A 22086-nucleotide genomic window follows, 5' to 3' on the forward strand; every position below is an offset into this window, starting at 1 on the left:
ATGTTTTGATAAACAAAGGCCTCTCAGAACCGTTGAAAGAGCATGCAGAGGATGATGACTATACACAAGCTTAGTGGGAACTTTTGGATGCAAAATTCATGGTTACGATATGTCTACATCTAGCCGAGTCAGTGTTCTTCACTATCATAGGGAAGACAACAACGAAGGAACGTTGGGATAGCTTATGTTCAGCATGGGAGAGAAAAAGTGCATCCAACAAAGTTTTTCTCATGAAAAAGCTTATGAAGCTCAACATGAAAGAAGGTAGCACAGTTTCTGGTCACTTAAATGAGTTCAACTCCTTGTTCAGTCGACTGACATCTCAGGGCTTTAAGGAGTTTGACGAAAAACTCAAGTCTATATTCTTGCTATGCTCTCTACCCAGTTCATGGGATATCTTGTGCACAGCCATTAACAATTCGGCTCCGAATTGAAAGTTAGAGTTCAATTCTATCATAGATGTGTTGCTCACTGAAGAGATTCTTCGTAAATTTCTCGATGGTGCTAGTCATGGAGATACATATATGGCTAGCAGTTCAACAAAAGCAAGAGGCTGTGACAGGAACAAATACATAAGAAAAAGTAGAGAGCGACATCCTCGTAGTCCTAGCAGACACAGGAACCAAAGTAGAGACTGCAGTGCCAAAAATGTCGAGTGTTACTATTGCCACAAGAAGGGCCATTACAAAAAGGATTGTCACAGTTACCTAAGAGATAAGAAAAACATGCAAAAGGATAATTTTGGCAAAGGCAAAAGTACAATAAAGATTGAGGGGCTCAATGTTGTTGACTCTCCCATACCTACCACTACAGTAGAGGATGCTCCTCCTCCAGTGATGATCATTATGCCCACAAAAATTCATGCCAGGTGACAACAGATCCGTCAGATGTTCTCATTTTCACTTCAGATCTCACTCCAGATGCTTTAGTGGCACAGGATGAGGGTTATGCACAAAATTGGATTCTTGATTCTGGTGCAAGTTTTCATGTCACACCGCATAGAGAGTGGTTTTCTTCTTATTCATCCATGCATGGCATAGTCAAGCTTGGTGATTCCTATGAGCTTGACATTATTGGCATTGGTGATGTGAAACTTCATATGCATAATGGCACTACCTTTGTGTTACAGAATGTCAGACATGTGCCCAAATTTACAAAAATGTTGTTTTCTATTGGGCAATTGGATGATCTTGGCTACACTACAGTTTTTGGTAATCGTTATGGGATGATCCACAAGAACAACCTTGTCATGATGAAAGGTAGCAAAAACGGATCCATATACTCTTTGTTTGTTTTGAGTGTCGACGAACACTCTATCTATGTTGCCGAGCTGCCGTCTACTGAGTTATGGCATAGCCAGCTAGGGCATATTAGCCAAAAGGAAATGAAAACACTTCAGCGTTTTGGCTACTTACCTGTGTTAGATTACACGGACTTTTCATTGTGTGAGCATTGTCTATACGAAAAACAGACTAGGTTGACATCTTTGCCATTGAACAAGAAACTAGGTGAACCCCTAGACTTGGTGCACAGTGATTTGTGTGGTCCAATGCCACATAAAACTCTAGGGGGGGCAAACTACTTTCTAACGTTCATAGATGATTCCACCAGAAAAGTGTGGGTGTATCTCCTTAAGCGTAAGTAAGAGGTCTTTTCAATGTTCCAAAAATTCCTCGCCATGGTTGAGAACCAAACAAGAAAAAAGCTCAAGGCTTTTCGCACGGACAATGGTAGAGAATACGTCTCCACAGAGTTCAAGGATTTTTGCAAGAAAGAGGCATTCGGCGGTAGTTTACTGCTCCGTACACACCTGCACAAAATGGGATACCTGAAAGAATGAATCGTACGATTCAAGAGCAAGTTGTCTCTATGATGTCTATGGTGAAGCTTACTCCAGATTTTTGGGGGGAAGCTGTTCTAACAACAGTGCACATCATCAACAGGTCACCTAGTTCTCCTTTGAATTTCAAAATTCCAGAGGAATTATGGACTGGCAAGCTATGAGCATTTACGTGTATTTGGATGTGAGGCATATGCACATGTGCCCAAAGAACTTCATCGCAAGTTAGATCCCAGGTCACACAAATGTATTTTTATCGGCTATGGTGCAAATGGAGAGATGGGATATCGTCTCTGGCACCCATAATCAAACAAAGTCATTTTTAGCTCACATGTGATTTTCAACGAATCAAAAATGCGCAAGAAGCCCATCAAAGAAGTTGAGTACATACGCGTTCATTTTGAGGATGTAGCCTCCAAACCAACTCAGTTCAGTAGTGTTGCACATAATCCTCAAGTGCAAGATACTAAGATTGCTTCGGAGAGAGTAGAGTCTAACAGTCAGGCACTCAGACGCTCTGAGAGAGTAGCACGTGCGCTTGAGCGGTTTGAACCGGGTATACACCACATTTTGGTCACTGACAGTGGAGAGACAACCTGCTACAAAGAAGCTATACAAATGGATGATAGCGTTAAGTGGGAGCAGGCTATGCAATCAAAATATAATTCGATTGTGGCTGATGAGACATGGATTTGGTTGAATTACCAAAAGGCAAAAATGCTTTACCTTGCAAGTGGGTATACAAGAAGAAGTATACGGCCGAAGATCCCGAGCCTAGATACAAGGCTCGTCTAGTTGCCAAGGGCTTCAAGCAACAAAAAGGTGTGGATTTCAATGAGATTTTCTCTCCAGCAGTCAAGATGACTACACTTCACAGTGTGCTTGGCTTGGTTGCTATCGAGGACATGGAACTTGTCCAACTGGATGTGAACACATCCTTTTTTCAAGGGGATCTAGATGAAGATGTCTACAAGAAACAACCAGAGGGCTTCGTATGTGAAACCCAAAAGCGAACGCGGACATAATTGGTTTGTAGACTTAAAAAGGTACTCTATGGTCTCAAGCAAGGTTCAAGGTAGTGGTATGAAAAATTCGACAAATTCATGCAATCTCAGGGTTACATAAGAAGTCAAGAGGATCACTCCTTATACACAAAAAGATTGAATGATGGTTCTCTAATCATCTTGATTTTGTATGTAGATGATATGCTTATCACAAACAAATCAATTGATGAGATCAATCAGTTGAAAAAGATGCTAAGCACTCAGTTTTCCGTGAAAGATTTGGGAGATGCCAATGACTTTCTTGGTATGCACATCAAGAGAGACAGGCAACGTGGGATTCTTGAATTATCTCAAGAAAAGTACATTCACAAAGTCTTGCAACGTTTTAGTATGCAGGGGGGGAAGTCATCGAGTACCCCAATGCAAGCCTACTCCAAACTTAGTAAGGAAGACTCTCCCAAGACAGGCTGAGAAAGAGGAAATGGCGAAAGTGCCATATTCTTCAGCAGTAGGCAATTTGATGTACGCTATGGTAGCCACAAGACCAAACATTGCACATGCAGTGAGAGTGGTTAGTAGGTACATGGCAAACCCTGGCAAGAAGCATTGGGAAGCAATGAAGAAAATCCTCAGATATTTGAAAGGTACGGCTAGCAAGTGGTTTACGCTTCGGAAATAGTGATGCATCTACCCGGGGGATTCACTATGTTTTTTCCTACAGTACCACGTGAGTGTACAAGAGGGGGGGTTTTGGATTTTGTACATAAGCGTATACAATAGGGGTAGCCCCTCATTATTTCATACTCATATCGTATATGTAAGGGGGGGGGGGGGGGGGGGGGGGTATCACATACTATGTGTGTGTGTGTAATATATATATATACATACATACATACAATGTACATATACACACCATGTGTGTGTGTAACACATATGTATGTCTTTCACACATACATACACATTGTACAAATAAAGTATTACATACGAACACACACATATGTGCATACATACATATACATTTACATTCACATTCACATTCACATTCACCATGGCTAAGTTGCATCACTCATCTATACTAGTATAAAAGGGGGATGGATTCCGGTCCCCCCCCTGACACGCGTCAACAGGAGCTTGCTCCGACAGCGCACTCTGTAGTCATCAGTCCCCCCCCCCCCCCGCCCCCACCCACCCCGACACGCGTCAACAGGAGCTTGCTCCGACAGTGCACTCTGTAGTCATCGGTCGCATAGGCACGCACAGAGAGAGAGAGAGAGAGAGAGAGAGAGAGAGAGAGAGAGAGAGAGAGAGAGAGGCGGCCTTTGCTTTGATTATTTGACTACGTTGGTTTCCTCGGTGGCTCAGTCCAGGGTGGTATCTGTAGTGCTGGCAGTACAGGGTCATCCGCCGTTCAGAGACTCAGACAAGTAACAAGGTCTCTCTCTCTCTCTCTCTCTCTCTCTCTCTCTCTCTCTCTCTCTCTCTCTCTCTCTCTCGTCGATGGCCTCGAATCTCGATGGGCTGCACGCGCAACTATCTGCACACGCATGGCCCCAAAGCACCTCATTTCAAAAATTCCCAAAACATCCCCAATATTTTGTCACAAATTCCCAAAATACCCATGGTCGTGCGATTAAATCTCTTGATAGAAAAAAAGTTTGTAGCTTTTCATAAGAAGACTTGATTGTCTATTAATACTAGAATTTGAATGTTAAGTAGGCTCTCGAGATGAATTGCTTCATTATTTTTAGACATAATATTTGCCCTTTTTTGCACGCTAAGCACTCAAAACCGGATCTTAATTGTCAATCAAAAAGGGAGGGAGAGAGAGAGAGAGAGAGAGAGAGAGAGAGAGAGAGAGAGAGTCGCCGCCTATTGGCCATGCGGCCTTTGCAAGTTCATTCAGCCAATGTGGCCTAAGCAAAACTATACAATCATAGTGCCCACATGTGCAGAACCACCTTCAATGGGCTGAGTGCTGAGACTAATGAGAGAGAGAGATACTGGGACTCGAGTCTCCAGCCCTACCGGTGCTCAGGAAAAATCATTTTTCCAAACATAAAAAATTTCTTTCCTTGAATTTGCCAAGGGGAATTTTTTTTAAAAATAGGTTTATTTTTCAAGGTTTCACACTATTTTTCTCTTTTTCGGGGCAGGGTTTTTCCCTTGCAATTAAATTTTGTACCTGTGAAGTGGGAAGCTTTAGCGAGGAAAGCCTTTTTCCCTGTTTCGTGCCCCAGATCAGCCCTTTCTGCTTCTGCTACTCTCTCTCTCTCTCTCTCTCTCTCTCTCTCTCTCTCTCTCTCTCTCTCTCTCTCTCTCTCTCTCTCTCTCATGGGTTGCTGTCATCTTCTCGTCTCTTCTTCTCTGCGTATGGTGGGTGTCCTCAACCGAGCTGCCATCCCTACAAGCGGCCGATCGCAACATCAACGTTCGCGTAGACCCCTAAGGGCTTGCACAGCCCGTACACCCTCTTGATTGGCTCCTGCTACCCCTTCTGTGGATCGCACCCCTTCCCCTGGCCAGAAGGACCATTGGCTCCTACGCAACATCCATCATCACAATATCAGTATTAAGTCAAAGAATGTTTGCATTTTACTATGTAGCAGTGTTCCACTTAGCTTCAAGCCTCCCTTGCAAACACACGGCAAGAGAGCACAAAAAGTGTGTGTGTGTGTGTGTGTGTGTGTGCCTGAAGTGAGTGAGAGTGAGAGAGAGAGAGAGAGAGAGAGAGAGAGAGAGAGAGAGAGAGAGAGAGAGAGAGAGAGAGAGAGAGAGAGAGAGAGAGAGAGAAACTTGTATGAGCATCGTGTGTGTGTTTTGAAGGCTGGACGAGTTAACCAGGCTCTACTATCCATGAGCTCAAGCAACATTTTAAACAGACCATACATTCAGAAACTGGTCAGGAGCATGTTGGCATGGCAATAGCAAGAAAGGTAATGGCTGGTTGACGGAGCTTTTAGACTGCAGCTAAGTTTTTTCACCATGTTTGTCTTGATTCTATTTACATAATGATTGTTCTAGCTGTTGTCTTGTCAGAGTAAAGAAGTAGAAGTTCAGGCTCAAAGATTTAAGGTATGCTTACTAGAAGCCAGAATTCATGATCTGCAAGTACTAGTAATGCACACCTCACCTGCATAAGATATGAGTTTGTATTATGTCAGTCAATGTGAACTGGTAAAGAATTATAAATATGTTGATGATTCCTTGCACTTTTGAAGATGATTTTGGGGGTGTGGGAGTGTGTGAAAGAGGGGGTGTTGGTCGGAAGTGCAGCAGAGCCAATGCTCAGCTCCAATAATCACTAGAGTTAGTCTAGAAATGGAGGTTTCTCACTTGCATTTTACATAGTCGCATCAGTTAACATGAAATGCATTGTCAAGACAAAGTTTTCGAGGTGTGGGTATCATGGAGTCCTCTGAATATCAACTTGCCCAAGACAGTTTTGTAAAGCTTACATAGGTCTAAGTCCCATGTCTGCATTCTTAACACTCTGCATTCTAAGTCCCAAGTCTGAATTCTTAACTCAGCAGGTCACTCGAGTGGGTCTGGAGCCCACGTTTTGTATGCCAGTTGAAAGGTGAGCCACAGTGCTCCGAACCCCCATCATTTGTATTGTAAATCCATGTTGGCTTATCAAGTTGAGGAGAGTCAATCCCTCACTCGCTACATGATTATTGTTTTTGGATCCAGAGGTGTTTTCGGCCACTATAGACCTGGCGCTAGTTTGCTATTAGGCTCTTGTTGAGCCCGTGTTCAGTGTATTGTGACCTCTTATGCTATATATGCACTTGGGTCCTAACATTTGGTATCAGAGCTTGTCAAGATGGCCTCATTAAAGGCTTGGTTCAATGTGGAAGTTGCGTCCTTATGCTTTGAAAGGGCGACACACCGTTTAGTTGAACGTTATGATGGATGGAGTAGAGAAGAACCGGAATATGACTGGGATGCGGTGCAAGATGCTATGCATGCTTTGACTCAAACTCGCTCGAGGACTATGGAGATTTACCACAGGGATGTAGATTTGATGCGCTTGGAAAGTAAGAGAACAAGGAAGGAACTTGAAGGAAAGAAAGCAATGTTGGAGGACGAGCTCCGCCAGCAAGAGCAAGGGATAACCTGGCTTTTTGAGAAGGTGGCTATGATGCAGGATAAGTGGGCCACTGAGGTAGCAATTGTGAAGGAAGAGATGGATCAGCAGGGGCTGGTTCGAATGTAGGCCACAGATGATCGTTGGATTCCCCCTCGACAAGGCGGATTACAAGAGGATGCGAGGCGGGTAAAGTGTACTCGATACCATACCAGGCAGCCAGGAACACGATCAAATGGTCGGGGATGTACAACAATCATGGTATATTGGGCTGAGCCGGGGGGACCAGTGAACAACTAAGATGTGTGGTGAGATATTTTGGCATGGGTAGAACAACATGTTGGGGCAGTCTACGGATGGTCGATAAGTTCCCCCTTGACAAAGTGGGCTGTCCACCGAGTGGGAGTGCAACATGAGTGCGCATGAGAATAGCCAGGGTAGTAGAGACCAGATCACTACGACAGGGCGATGCAATGAAAAGGGTGGCATAATTTTTGGTGGTTTTTGCAAACCAATTGCTGTGGCGCTCAAGAACGTATGGAAGGAAGTGATGGTGAATGTGATACACGCACCACATTGCGAGAGGGCAGGCTCCGGTGAGCACCAGCCCGCGTTTCATTTGAGTTGCTTTGCTTGACGAGTGATTATGCACATGTTCCTACTCATTAGCTGTCAGGTGCAGCGGAATGAATGTTGTTCTTTCTCAAGATGAGTGATCCATATTTTGCTCAAGGTTCCTTTTTGTTCTTATGGAAGGGAGAGCCTTCCGTTCTTTATGGAGAGTACTGTGATCACGAACAAAGTGAGTGGATATTGTGTGTGCAAGTGTATGAGACTGAGAGAAAGAGAGAAGAGAGATACGACACCAGAGACGTTGTACAACCCTCCTCCGAAGGCCCCACTCTCGTCGGCGAGAGTGGTCTACTTATTGATTGCACAAAGGTGTACAATGATGATGCATGGAGTGATGCAACTCGTGACTATGTCGGTGATGACGATGATGACTTTAGGGCTGAAATTTGCCAAAACCTAGGGGCTGTTTCTACGCCTGAAAACGCAGGTTTGGCTGTGTTTTTAAGGCTGAAAATGAATGTTGTCCTTGACTCCGAAAACGTTGGTTTGATACGGCGACTGAAGGCTGAAAACGCTGCCCAATTGCAAGTCTCTGACTGCGTTTTGTAGGCTGCTAACACTAGGCTGAAAATGCTGATATCTGCAGCCCTTTATTGCTGAAAATGCTAGTTGGCTGCAGTCCCTTGAGGGCGATCCCAAAATGCTAGGGATTGGGGGTGGATGACGATAGCAAAAACGCTAGGTTGGGGACTGCTGCTGCTATGTTGCTTGTGGAAACACCATGCTACAAGAGAGGATGGTGCCACAAAAAACACTGGGCTGAATGGGGAGGGGCTCGCTAAGGAATGGTTGGAGAGGGTCTTGCTGAGAGAGGGGGAGTACCTGCTGCCTGGGGGCCTGTTGTGCTCCTTGCTCATCTGCCCAAGAGTGCTAACTTGGGTTTGCTTATATATTTTCCTACCCAATTTGCCCTACTTACTTTTGTTGGGAAGTCACTTAAATTAATAAGTGAAAAATGTCAAAAAAAAGGGAAAATAGGATAAAGTCATTGGAAAAATCCCCAAACTGACTCTGATGGAATCTGATGGAAATGTTTATGCTTATGCGGTGTGCAACCACAGGATATGCATCTACACTAAGTGATTGGGCATGCACGGTCTACGAATAGACTCACAAAAGTGCCAGATCACTTCTAATCTAGACTGACTGGACGATGGAAACCCTGTTATGGTGTAGTTTGTCCACGGACACATAGGGTTGGATGTGACACATGACATTAGCCGATGCTGGCTAAGATGGAATTACTAGACACTGGGCAGCCGGGAAGCAGATGAACGATATTCGTATAGCGACCAACAAGGCAGTTGGGCGAAGAGTCGCTCTATAATGTGGGGATTGCAATCGAGCGACTTCAGTTGGTTGATTGCTTGGACTGAGTTTATGAGGTGGATATCTCCTCGTCACAGAAGTTGTGAATGCACAAACAAGTGCAAAGGCAGCCAAATCGATGCCAAGTTTTGGGAGGTGGTATGCATAGAGCTCGGCATTGATCCCACGGGGTCATACATCGGTGATGCTAACGTGTAGCTGGAGAGAGTGAATGTGTACTAGAACGAGGCAAGCTGCGGGCGCTACGTGCCTCGTGTCGTGCTCATGGATCTGGAGCCAGGTACTGGGTCAAACAATGTTTGGTAGTACAAAAAGGAGTGTCCTTGACACAGCATATGCCTGGTGATTCTTGTGTGTAAAAACCATGGGCATTTTTTTGGAATTGAGGAGGGAAAATAAACTTCTTTTTTAAGTGGACGTTTTTTTAACTTTAAAAGCATGCAATCCTAAGAAGAGGTGGGGGGTGACGGCGGGGCCGGGGGGTGGGGTTACGGTTGGGAGCTTTCACTCCAGCACCTCTCTCTCTCTATCTCTCTCTCTCTCTCTCTCTCTCTCTCTCTCTCTCTCTCTCTCTCTCTCTCTCTCTCTCTCTCTCTCTCCCCTCACACGTCCCTCTCCCTGTGTGTCTCTCTCAGTTTTGAACCTTCTCGCCTTCCTTACCGCCTCCATAGCCACCGAGCTGCTATGTTCGAGAGCTCTCTCTCTCTCTCTCTCTCTCTCTCTCTCTCTCTCTCTCTCTCTCTCTCTCTCTCTCTCTCTCTCTCTCCCTCTCTCTCTCTCTCTCTCTATTTGCAAATGGATAGTAGCGCAGGAGATTACTGGCTTGGTGATGCTCAGGACCTTTATTTCAATGAGATAGAAGGTGATGCTCAGGACCTCTCTTTCAACGAGGTAGAAGGTGATGCACAGCTCCTCTCTATTGACGAGATGGAAGGTGACGCACAGTTCCTCTCTTTTGACGAGGTACAAGGTGGCCCAAGCAATGTTCAGCAGATGCACATCAATTCCATTAGCACTAGTATTCCAGCTACATGTACCGGTAATCAGGCTTTTCTTCGTGATTATTGGGCTGCAAAGAAACGCGCACAGAGAAGCAAGGAAAGACATTCTACGTCTGCGAGTCTTGGATTACCGGAAGCCAGGTCAAGAAAGAACATTTGTGCAACAGTGGCTCGATGTTGGTGCAAGCAAACAGTAGGGATTGCAAAGAATGAGCAGAAGGAAATATTATGGCAACTCCTGGACCACCAAACATTTTCCTTGCTGCAACCATCAAATTTCAACAAAGTCAAAGACACTGTTGTATCGGGTGTGCGAAACACTTTGACTCAAATCAAGGTCCCTCATTCAACAAGTGAACTTTTTGTAAAGAGAATCTCTTTGGCAATGATTCTGAACAATAGTACAAACTCACAATCAATAAACCAATCCAGAATGGCTAGTATCCTGGGATCCATCGAAGGAATATAGCTGCAGCAAGCTCACGGCTAGAGAATAAAGATGAAGATGAAGTGTTGCCATTGAGTGCTTGTGAGAGACAATTGCCACGAGGAACCTTTATTACCAATGAAACAGTATATGCCTTTTGTACATCAGAGAGCAGAGTTTCACCCAACAAGAAAGACATATGCAAGATGAGAATTGGAAGGAAAAGTGTCTTCAAACATCCTATACATCTACTCGACAAATCTCAGGTACCAACAACTTCTAGTAATTGTACATCTTGTTTGGTGCTACTTAAGGCTTATTTGGTCCAAACAGTACCAAATTTGGTAGTCTGTTTTACAACAGAGGGTGTTTACAGTACCAAAGAATATCTATAAAGTACCAAATCCTAGCTATCGAGTGCCAAAGCCTATCCATAGAGTTTAAAACCCTCTCTATAGAGTACCAAAACCTAATTATCCAGTACCAATGCCTATGTATAGAGAACCAAAGTCTGTTTACAGAGTACCAAACTCAACGGATACCACCAAAGCCTCTCTGTAGAGTACCAAATCCTATCACTATAGGACTAGGATCTATTTACAGAGTACCCCACACTTCTGATAGTACCAAATCAGATTTGTAGAGTACCAAATCCGGTATATTGAGTACACAATCCTAGCTATCGAGTGCCAAAGCCTATCCATAGAGTTTCAAACCCTCTCGATAGAGTACCAATACCTATTTATCTAGTACCAATGCCTATGTATAGAGAACCAAAAACTATTTATAGAGTACCAAACTCATCGGATACCACCAAAGACTATCTGTAGAGTACCAAATATTCTCTGTAGAGTACCAAATCCTATCTGTAGAGTATCAAAGCCTATCACTATATGACCAAAGTCTATTTACAGGGTACCCCACACTTCTGATCGTACCAAAGCCTATATGTAGAGTACCAAATATTGTCTATCGAGTACCAAAGGCTATCTATGGAGTACCAAAGCACATATGCAGAGTACCAAATCCACTATATCGAGTACCAAAGCCTATCTATGGAGTACCAACTCAGATCTGTAGAGCACCAAATCTGGTATATCTAGTACAAAATCCTAGTGATCGAGTGCCAAAGCCTATCCATAGAGTTTCAAACCCTCTCGACAGAGTACCAAAACTTATTATCTAGTACCAATGCCTATGTATAGAGAACCAAAGTCTATTTATTGAGTACCAAACTCATCGGATAGCACCAAAGACTATCTGTAGAGTATCAAATCCTCTCTGAAGAGTACCAGATCCTATCTGTAGGGTACCAAAGCCTACCACTATAGGACCAAAGTCTATTTACAGGGTACCCCACACTTCTGATAGTACCAAAGCCTATATGTAGAGTACCAAACTCATTGGATACCACCAAAGACTATCTGTAGAGTACCAAATCCTCTTAGAAGCGTACCAGATCCTATCTGTAGAGTACCAAAGCCTACCACTATAGGACCAAAGTCTATTTACAAGGTACCCCACACTCCTGATAGTACCAAAGCCTATATGTAGAGTACCAAATAATATCTATAGAGTACCAAAGCCTACCGACAGTACCAAATCTACGGTACCATATTTGGAATTGCCTAAATCCAGTTTTGGCACTACTACAGTAGTGGAATTTTACCAGTACCATGAAGTTGGTTTTTTTATGAATCATTTTGTTTTTGTACCATAGGTTGAGCTGTACCAAAGATTCAAGAAGGCTCACCCAACACTGGTAGTGTCTCTTAGATGCTTCGAGGCATTGAAGCCATACTTTGTATGGAAGTTGAAGGACAGAAATACTTGCTGCTGTGTGGTTCATGTGCAGATGCTCTATTTCAAAGAGGCCCTTAATCAAATGCGGAAGAACAAGTTTGGGCACCACGGGAAAGGTCACCTTTGCACTTGCTCCGTTTGTTGTAGAGGTGATGAGAGAGGAACGTGTTTTGCAAACCAAGCAGTGTGTCAGCACATCACTGGTATGTGGGAATCCATCATGTGCCCAAAGCCTCCAAATTGTGAATACCATGTGAAGAAATGCTTGATGGGGGACTACTGACAATGTGGAGTACGGAGCTTGACATTTTGTCCCAATGAGATAGTAGAGGATAGCAAGGAGGTGTCTGTGAAGGTTCTCATGGAGGTTGGAACAGGACAGGTTCACGAAGGTGGGAGTCAGAAGAAGAGAAAGGACTTGATTGTGTAACGGATGAAAAGTGGGACTTTTCTTAGCCTATTTTCATCCCATCTGACAGGCTTCATCAGGCACAACTTTGTCTTCCACTAGCAAGCCCAAAAATTCAAGGACTGTTTGCAGAATTTTCCTAGCAACGTTGTAGTATCTGTTATTGACTTTGCGGCGGAGAATTATTCCTTTAAAGTTCAGAATGAAATTCAGTCAAGGCATTGGTGGTCTACCCAAGTCACAATACTTGTGCACATCACTTATTTAAGAAATGCAACAGGTGGTACACAGAAGACGCTACACTTCTACATGTCGAATGACAAGCAGCATGACACATTGTTTGTACAACATTGTTTCTTGTTGCATGACAAGTGGCCGAAAGAACAAGGACATTCTCTACAACAACATTGGGTTTGGTCAGATGGTGCTGCTTCACAATTCAAGGCCCGTAGACCTTACTATTTTGTGGCCAGGTACTATCAAATGACAGGCTTGCACATGATGCATAACTTCTCTGCATCCGGCCATAGAAAAGGTGAGCATGATGGGAAAGGGGCAGTCATCAAGAGAACTTTGACACATGAGGAATTGAAACCAGATGGCTGGCGCATGAAGTGTGCAGCCGATGTTGTCAACTTTTTGAAAGCAACTTTTCAGCCAAGAGAATAGTCTCAGAGGTGTAATACGCAAAGTGTCTTTTGGCTTATTGGCGCGGATGAAGTGCAACGCAATCTACAATGGTAATGTGAGCACATTATTGGCTCCCGCTCATTTCATTGTGTTGATGGCTATTCACAGGACAACCGCACCGCCATACGCTTTCGATCACTTTCATGCTTTTGTGATCCGTGTATGCATGGGTTGTGGAGAAGATGCAGGAACAGAATGCACATTGAAGAATGGAAATATGTTTGCATCAAACCATTGCCAGAGTTCGGGGATACAATTAGGGATGATAAATCAGATGACGAGGAGGAGGGTGGAGATTCAACATCGATTCCGATGAGCCAAGTGTCCAACCTGCCACTATATGAAGGATGCCCTCAAATGTTAAGTGGCATGCTGTCCATAGGGGATAATTTTGCAGTGAAAGCAGCTGAGGCAAACGAAGACTTCTACATTATCAAATGCACAGAGGTGTTGTACCAAACGGTGAAAGCACAAAAGGATAAGTGGCATAACAAAATTGTTAGAGGAGGGAATGTTGTTGAAGGCTTTTTGTATGGCCAAGTTGAAGGAAAAGCTGATACATACCGGCTATTGGATCACACATCTCCGGTAATGATCTACTCACATCTTGTTAGGGCCATACGTTTCCTGATGGAGCCTATTGCAGGATCCCTAGGTCAAATTTTACAATACAAGTTATCTACTGAAGTATATGAGAGGATATACAATAGCATGCCATATCATGATGATAAGAGCAACGAAGGTGCGTCCATGTTACTTGAGGGCAATGAGAAGCCCTGATTGAACAGCTGAATCCGGTAGTCAATAGTACCAAATCCGGTAGTCAATAGTACCAAATATGGTAGTCAACAGTACCAAGTGTATTCCGCACTATGTGCTTTTTGATGACTGAGTCAACTTGATTTTTTGGCCCTAAGATTTATCTGTTCTCTCTATCTAGTTCTGTGTTGGTATGTTACCTTTCATTACATTACTGTTTCAGTTGTCCTCACTATATGTGCATTAAAGTACCAAATTTGGTACTTTTTGGTACTGTTGAACTTGGGTGCACGTATGTCCACTATTACAATACCAAATTGGGTACTTTTTGGTATTGTTGAACTTGGGTGCATGTATGTCCACTATTACATTACCAAATTTGGTACTTTTTGGTACAGTTGAACTTGGGTGCACGTCTGTCCACTATTACAGTACCAATTTGGTACTTCTTGAACTTGTTGCATCACTTATGGTTTACTTTATTGCTCTATCTGGTTTTGTGTTGGTATGTTACCTTTCATTACATTACTGTTTCAGTTGTCCTCACTATATCTCTACTTTTTGGTACTGTTGAACTTGGGTGCACGTCTGTCCACTATTACAGTACCAAATTTGGTACTTTTTGTTACTGTTGAACTTGGGTGCACGTCTGTCCACTATTACAGTACCAAATTTGGTACTTTTTGGTACTGTTGAACTTGGGTGCACGTTTGTCCACTATTATAGCACCAATTTGGTACTTCTTGAACTTGTTGTATCACTTATGGTTTACTTTCTTTCTTGGTATTTTTCAGTTTGTCTATTCGTATTTGATACGACCACCTTGAGCAATGTCTAGAACTACGTTGATAACATGAAAGGTATGCCAAACATAGATGCTATCTGCCTCAAAAATTAAAATGTTGGGCAACCTGGTTAGCTCCAAGAGGTTTCAACAGAATTAGTCAGAGGTTTCAACAGTAGAGATCAAGATACCAAGACAGTCTAAACAAGAAAAGTGGTTTTCCATTATGTATAGTATCGGGTTACAAAATTCCACTATTTACATGATTATGGCAATCTCCTACCTCAGGAGATCAAATTCATACGAGTACCCCTCCATATTTATGAAGTAATCAATAATGTACCCAAAAATATCATCTTCAGTGTCAAAGACTAGGTTTTTGCGAGTGTACGTTGTTGGGTACCGATCCCTTATCCACCCGAGCAACCAAGGAAAAACAAAATCCAGCAAGTAAAACGGGTAATCGGTTCCTACTACCATGGGATCGTATGATCGGATTGCCATACAATTTTCATAATCATTTTTAAGAGACTTGTATCTACAATCATCTACAAGAATAGTGTTGCTGGCATCGTACTTCGGGTGCCTTGCCCACAGCGTCCGTAGCTTCTTCAGGAAAATGGGCTTATCGCCCATGTCTTTGGGCACAATCGGCACCTCCGACATACGGAGCTGCCATATTTCACAGTCCTCTTGGGAGAGAATATCTGCTAATGCCAAAAAACGGGGTTAGAGGTATGCATAACTTATGTCCTGCAACATTCAAAGTGGGCATGCTTTACCTGCAAAATATTTTTGCCTTCTATGGTTGGGGAAGCACGCGTTCACCATGTGTAACAGTTTTTCCCTTCTACAGCAGGACCACAACACTAGGCTGGCTTTCTGTTTAAGCCGTAGGATGAACTGCTCCGCATCCGGCCTTACAAGACAAATTACATCCTTTTGGAGATAGACTACCCCTGGCATGTGCTTCTCTTCCAGGCACTGAAGGGCTTCAGGGATTTTGCTGCAGCAGTAGCTGGTTATTAGCACGTCATTAAGATCAAGCACAATCATCCACCCGGGTCTAGCAGCCACATCAAGATGTAGCAATGTGCTTTCCGGTGTCTCGTCTAGCCACCAACTTACTATAGCACCAACAGACATAATGAGTGGGGACAAATACACAATGCAAACATCATATCTAAAACAGAAAACTGGACCAAAAACTACCAAATTTTGTAGTGTATTGCACAAGTGATAAGAACTATCCGAAACAGCAAGTTCAAGAAGTACCAAATTGGTACTGTAATAGTGGACAGACGTGCACCCAAGTTCAACAGTACCAAATTTGGTACTTTAATGCACATATAGTGAGGACAACTAAAACATTAATGTAACGAAAGGTAACATACCAACACACAACCAGATAGAGAGAACAGATAAAGCTCAGGGCCAAAAAATCAAGTTGACTCAGTCACTAAAAAGCACAAAGTGTGGAATACAGTAGATTCTCACTGGCTACAGTTTGCACGCATGGGATAATAGATCACGGGCGCGATTGCGCTTCTTTCTCTGCAAACCAAAAAGTTTTTGCAGGGTCGCGGAATCAGGGGAATCACCTCTCCGCTTCAAAACAGCATCGACAGCAATAGAGTCAACGCCCCCGTCGGTGCTGTCCTCTTCCTGCTCATCCTCGGCCTCCCTCCGATCTTTGTTGCCTTCCGAGCCCTCTTTGGCCTCCCCTTGACTCCCCTTTGTGGTTTCCACCCCCTCCCCAACACCCCCCTTTGTGGCTTCTTCCTCCGTCCCTTTGGGTTCTTCCTCTCCCTTCTTGGCCGTTGCATCATCGAGCTTTGTGTTGGCAGCATCATGGATTTCTCCGCATCCAGCTCCACAACAACAGGGACTTTACCTTCCTCCTTGTCCTTAGTCTTTTTACCATCTCTGGCCTCCTCCTCACTTTTACTTTCGTTGTCACCTGTCTTTTTATCATCGCTGGCCTCCTCCTCACTTTTACTTTCACTGTCACCTGTTGCCTCGCATCTTTGCCCCGTCACATTGTCTTTCCCTACAGAATTACCTTGCTTCAGATCATGGAGAACATCTGATATCTCCCTTGTCACCTCATCCACGTCCCATATTCAACTTGCAGCCGACTTTGTGGCATGCTGGTCAGCAACTGCAGCATCCTGCTCCTCTGCAAACAAAAATAAATACAAGACATACTAACTTGTATGAAAACCTCATTGAGTTGCAAGTGCGCATATGTATTCAAAAATGCACACATACTTACTCTTGACAACTTGAAGCCCACTGGCCCAGGACTTTGCCAAATCAGAGATTACCATATTACAACCCGGCTTGACACACTAATCCCGGCTTTGTAACAGAGCATTGAAGCACAAGGGATGATACTAGTGTCGGCACTTTAGCATGAAGGTTCTGACTACATGTGAGCACTCCCAAGGGCTCACCGCATGCAACACACATACCAAACACCGGGATCACATTTACCGAATCATTAACCTGGGGCCTAGGATATAGCAGGAACCTCTTCCCAAGCCTGATATCAGACAACATCTCCTTCACAAATAGGATATGTTCTTGACCTTCCTTCCATTTTTTCTCCAGAGTGTCATACTCAACCTGTTGACAACCAACGGTCCTAATTAGTTTCAAAAACTACCAAGAAGTCATACCGAGACTGGTACTTCTAAGTACTGTACTACCAAACAGAACCCAAACTACCAAAACCACCAAAACTACCAAACTCGGGAATCATATAGTACCAAAAACATATAAATACCCTCAATGCAGAACTAAACTACCCAAACCTTATCAAAACTACCAAAAGCCACTTTTTGCAGCACTTTCAAATAGTACCTAAAAGTATCAAAACTACCAAAATCAAACTACCAAACAAGCTTTTTGCAACACTTTCAAATAGTACCTAAAAGTACCAAAACTACCAAAATCAAACTACCAAAGCCACTTTTTGCAGCACTTTCAAATAGTACCTAAAATTACCAAAACTACCAAAGCCACTTTTTGCAGCACTTTCAAATAGTACCTAAAAGTACCAAAACTACCAAAACCACTTTTTGCGGCACTTTTAAATAGTACCTAAAAGTACCAAAAGTACCAAAACGACCAAAACGACCAAAATCAAACTTTCAAATAGTACCAAAACTACCAAGACTACCAAAGAAACACTTTTTGCAGCACTTTCAAAAACTACCTTCAAGTACCAAAACTATCAAAATACCAAAATCAAACTACCAATTACACTTTTGCAGCACTTTCAAATAGTACCTAAAAGTACCAAAACTAGCAAAACTACCAAAGCTATCAGCATAAAACTACCATAACACCTTTTGCATCACTTTCAAAAGGTACCTTAAAGTACCAAAACTACCAAAAAGTACCAGAAATACCAAACCATAAGACAGAAGGAAACCATAAACTACCTAGAATAAAAAGAGTTCTACCATAAGTACCTAATGCTAGCAATCCCACCAAACCAAGCATAAACAGTTCTATCAAAGGTTCCTAACACTACCAATCCCACCAAACCAAGCATAAACAGTTCTACCAAAGGTACCTAACACTACCAATCCCACCTAACCAGGCATAAAGAGTTCTACCAAAAACTCCCAAAACTACCACCACCTGTTGCTCTAGAATCTCCTTGTCGAGCAATGACGTATCTTCACTTATTCCGTATCGGCGTAGCATCCTTTGACTGGCAGCCAAATCAGCTTCTATCACATTGATTTCTGCGTCATCGCCAGTGTTGGCCTCTCTCAGTTTTTCCAGCTGGGTCTCATATTCCTTGATGTCGTCCATAATCTGCTTAACAAGTTTATTGGAACCCTCCACCCTCAAGAGTGTTTCCTTCTTCTGCTTCAGTGACATTGTCAGCTCTTTCAGCCTATCAGCTACCCCCACACATGTCCGAGGGACTCTCCTAACCATAGCCTCAAGGTCCGCAATATAATCAGGTGTCTTCTCCTCATGACGCTGTGGGGGGACTTTCTTTGTAGGGGGCATACTACCGACTGGCGTAAGTCGGGGCTTCTTGGTATTTGATGGGTGGCCTCCTTGGGATGCACCGTTTGCCTTTCGCCAATTCTCAACCTTCTTTTCCAAGCCTCCTGGTCGGGAGGACACATGTTGAGTACACTCTCACCAAACCTGGCCCATGCAACCCTGTGGCCCGCAGGGTCCTTTGTGGCTGCATGACACTTCTCATATGCAAAACAACGGGAAAATTTTGTAGTGATCTCCCCACATGATGGTGGAGCTTGGTACACCTTATGGAACAGGAACCTGCATTCATCCTGAAGCCGTGGCTGCACGTTATTTAAGCCAATCTTTGTCTTCTTCTGGCTGGAATGCCTAAATACAGTGAGCCACTAGTCATCGGGGATGTCATCTTGTGTAAGATCCTTTGGCAACACCCCCTCCATGCTCAATCCATACTCATCATGAAGCTCTTGTGCTGTATAGCAGAACTTTGTCAAGATAGGGTACTCCTCCACCTTGTTTTTCTTGCGATGTGGAAACAACACGCAAGTAAAGACATGCCCTCATTCCAACAGTCCAAATACCTGATTATTCACCCTATATGCCTCATTTTAGTTGTGCAAAACAAAACACATGGAATGAAATGAATGTATCTCATTCAGGTGACAATTGCAAAATTCAGTTGTGTACAGAGCCAAATTTGGTAGTGGTTAGTATCAAATTTGGTACTGGTTAGTACCAAATTTGGTACTAACCAAATTTGTTTATGCTGACAGCCCTACTGAGCTTCAACTTTGTGCTATGCTCATGCACAACATATACTGATTTTTGCACTTGCATGTATGCAAGTTAACAATCTAAAGAGCAGCTTATCCATGTAACTTTGTAACTTTCCTAAACCCTAAATCCCTAAGAAAATCCCAAACATGCACATGTACTTGCTGCATGCAAAAAAAGCAAATGCAGACCTCATCAGATAAAATACATGAATAAGCTTGCATGCATGGAAAAGAAAATGGTAAATCACCAGAAAACGCAAAGTTCTCATAGAACCTACCTTTAGATGTTGTAGATGTCCGTGGAGTCTCACCATCGGCAAAAAGAGGCCCAGGCTTAAATGAAGTCTCCACGGACACAGCAGGTTTCTCCCTCTCCACAAAGGAGGCCCCCTTGCTAGCCCTTGTATTTGGGGTGTCGATGTTCCGAGGGGACTTTGCATCCATTGTCCTCTTCTTCTTCTTCCCATTGTCCGGTGATGCTTTGGCTGCTGATTTCCTCGCTAGCGTCCTCATCTTCCTGATTGTGAGTAGTCGGGGAGCCTGTTACCTGCAAACTGCAGTGGTTTGCAGAAGGTATTGTGGTAAGAGAGCAAGGCGGACGCTGGAAAATATGTTGAGCAACTGCGCCACTCACAAACGCATGGTACTGTGATGGGGATTTTGGCACAGTTTCAAAACACCACTCACATTACTTATTGCCCCACCCACGTTTTCTTTCACAGAAAGTTTAAATCATACAAATTTCCCTCCTACCATTCTTTAACATAGATGAAAAAAAGGTTCCCTCCAAAGTGTGGACATATGTAGAAGTACCAACCAGGTAGAAGCAAAATAGGTCCTTTTTTTGTACCACCAAACCATGCTTTCACCCTACTATGGACAGTGTTCGAATGGGCCCCTATGGGCAGGTCTTCTGCCCAGATAACTTCACCTTTGGCCAGTCTGGAGCTGGCAACAACAACTGGGCCAAGGGTCACTACACCGAAGGCACGGAGCTCATTGATTATGTCCTTGACGTTGTCCGTAAAGAGGCTAAAACTGCGACTTCCTTCAAGGTGAGTGCCTTTAAGATCTCATTCTATCATTCTTTATTCTATTTTATTATGTGAAATGTTGTTTTGTCATGCCTTCTTTGTCATTTCTCCGATGTTACAGTTCCATTTATGTCTGCTATAATGATTCTGTTGTCAGTCTTGTTTATATTTGTTAGTGTAGCTAGCCTGTGCAATCGTCTTGTTTGAAAACAATGTTCAAATCTGTCTTCGGTGAAGGTTTGAAAACAATATTCATATCTGTCCTCAGTGAAGGTTTTCATATTTCTTTAAGTGAAATTTTCACCGTTGTTGTTCTAACTTCTCTAGCTTCCTAGTATCCCCTCTCACTTGGTAGACATTGGCTTTAGATCTATGCTCACCACTCCCAGCTAGTGCTGGATTCCAAATTTGTTTCAAGTTAGCAAGGCTTTGCCACAAACTCTTTCTTCAACTAATGTTGATCTGTAAACAGTATATTGTTTCTATACTTGAGATGTTTGTCTATACACTATGATGCAAGCTTCTGTAGTGGCAGTGTCTTCAACATTGTGTCATTAATCCTACCGAACTGGTTGATGGTGTCTTGTATACCTGGAACGGCGGTTTTTTCTTTCTGCTATAGCTACATCTTATAAAAAAGCTAGCTTTTCTCTACTGATCAATTTAATATGTGATTGCTTGCTTTGAGGCCTTTGTTTTGTATTTGTTTTGTAGTTGTGAGCTATGCCTCCCGCAGCAAGTTCGCATTCTCAACCACTTCCTTGGGCCTCATCTTATTAAGCTTCATCTTTTCAGAATTCTTCGGCAAGGATGATGACAATGAGTGGAGGAGTTTGTGCTGACGCTCACGATGGGAGACCAGCACCTTGCAAGCAAAGCGATTGCCAGACGCAGAGTGAGTTCTCAGTTCACTTTAGTCGTGACTTATTTTCGCGTGCTCAATGCCCTTAGGCTTTAGCTATGGCATCTGAGTCTTGACCTGCTGATCAGTGACACTTAATCTTGACGTCTCGACCTGCTGGAGCTGGCGTCCGAGTCCCGACTTCTTCCACTGCAGCCACCAACGCTGTTGACTCCCTAAGCCTCTCGTTGCCTGTCCGGTGCACTAAATCGGCTTTTAGATCATAGATTTGAAGCATCTATCGGTAGTTACACTAAATCTTGTCACATTTTGTCAAATTTTTTCAAAGCAAGCTCAAAATCTAGCCTAGATTTTGCAAGTTAGTGATACTCACAATTTTGGGTAGTAGTGTTGTATTAATTCAATAAATAATGTACTTAATCTCAAACTAGATGTGTGACATCATAGCGTTAAAGATTTAAAGATCGTTAGTTTCTTTTACATGTAGTTACAAATTCTATAGTCTCAATTTTTCACATGGTCATAAGGGTTGACTGGATGTATTATCTTGAGCTATAGTTTCTTGCCAAGACACATCAAGCATACCTTGGGTCTAAGTGTCACACATACACAATGTTTTTATTTTGTATATAATTAC

General features: G+C 43.2%; 1 pseudogene; it reads left to right on the forward strand.

The window, feature by feature from the left end:
- Nucleotides 1–5759: 5759 nt before the first annotated feature.
- Nucleotides 5760–20556, forward strand: LOC147423196 (tubulin beta-2 chain-like; annotated as a pseudogene).
- Nucleotides 20557–22086: the final 1530 nt, after the last annotated feature.

Source organism: Adiantum capillus-veneris, chromosome 26, assembly GCF_014529385.1.
Source record: "Adiantum capillus-veneris isolate H3 chromosome 26, ASM1452938v2, whole genome shotgun sequence".
NCBI classification, from domain to species: Eukaryota; Viridiplantae; Streptophyta; class Polypodiopsida; order Polypodiales; family Pteridaceae; genus Adiantum; species Adiantum capillus-veneris.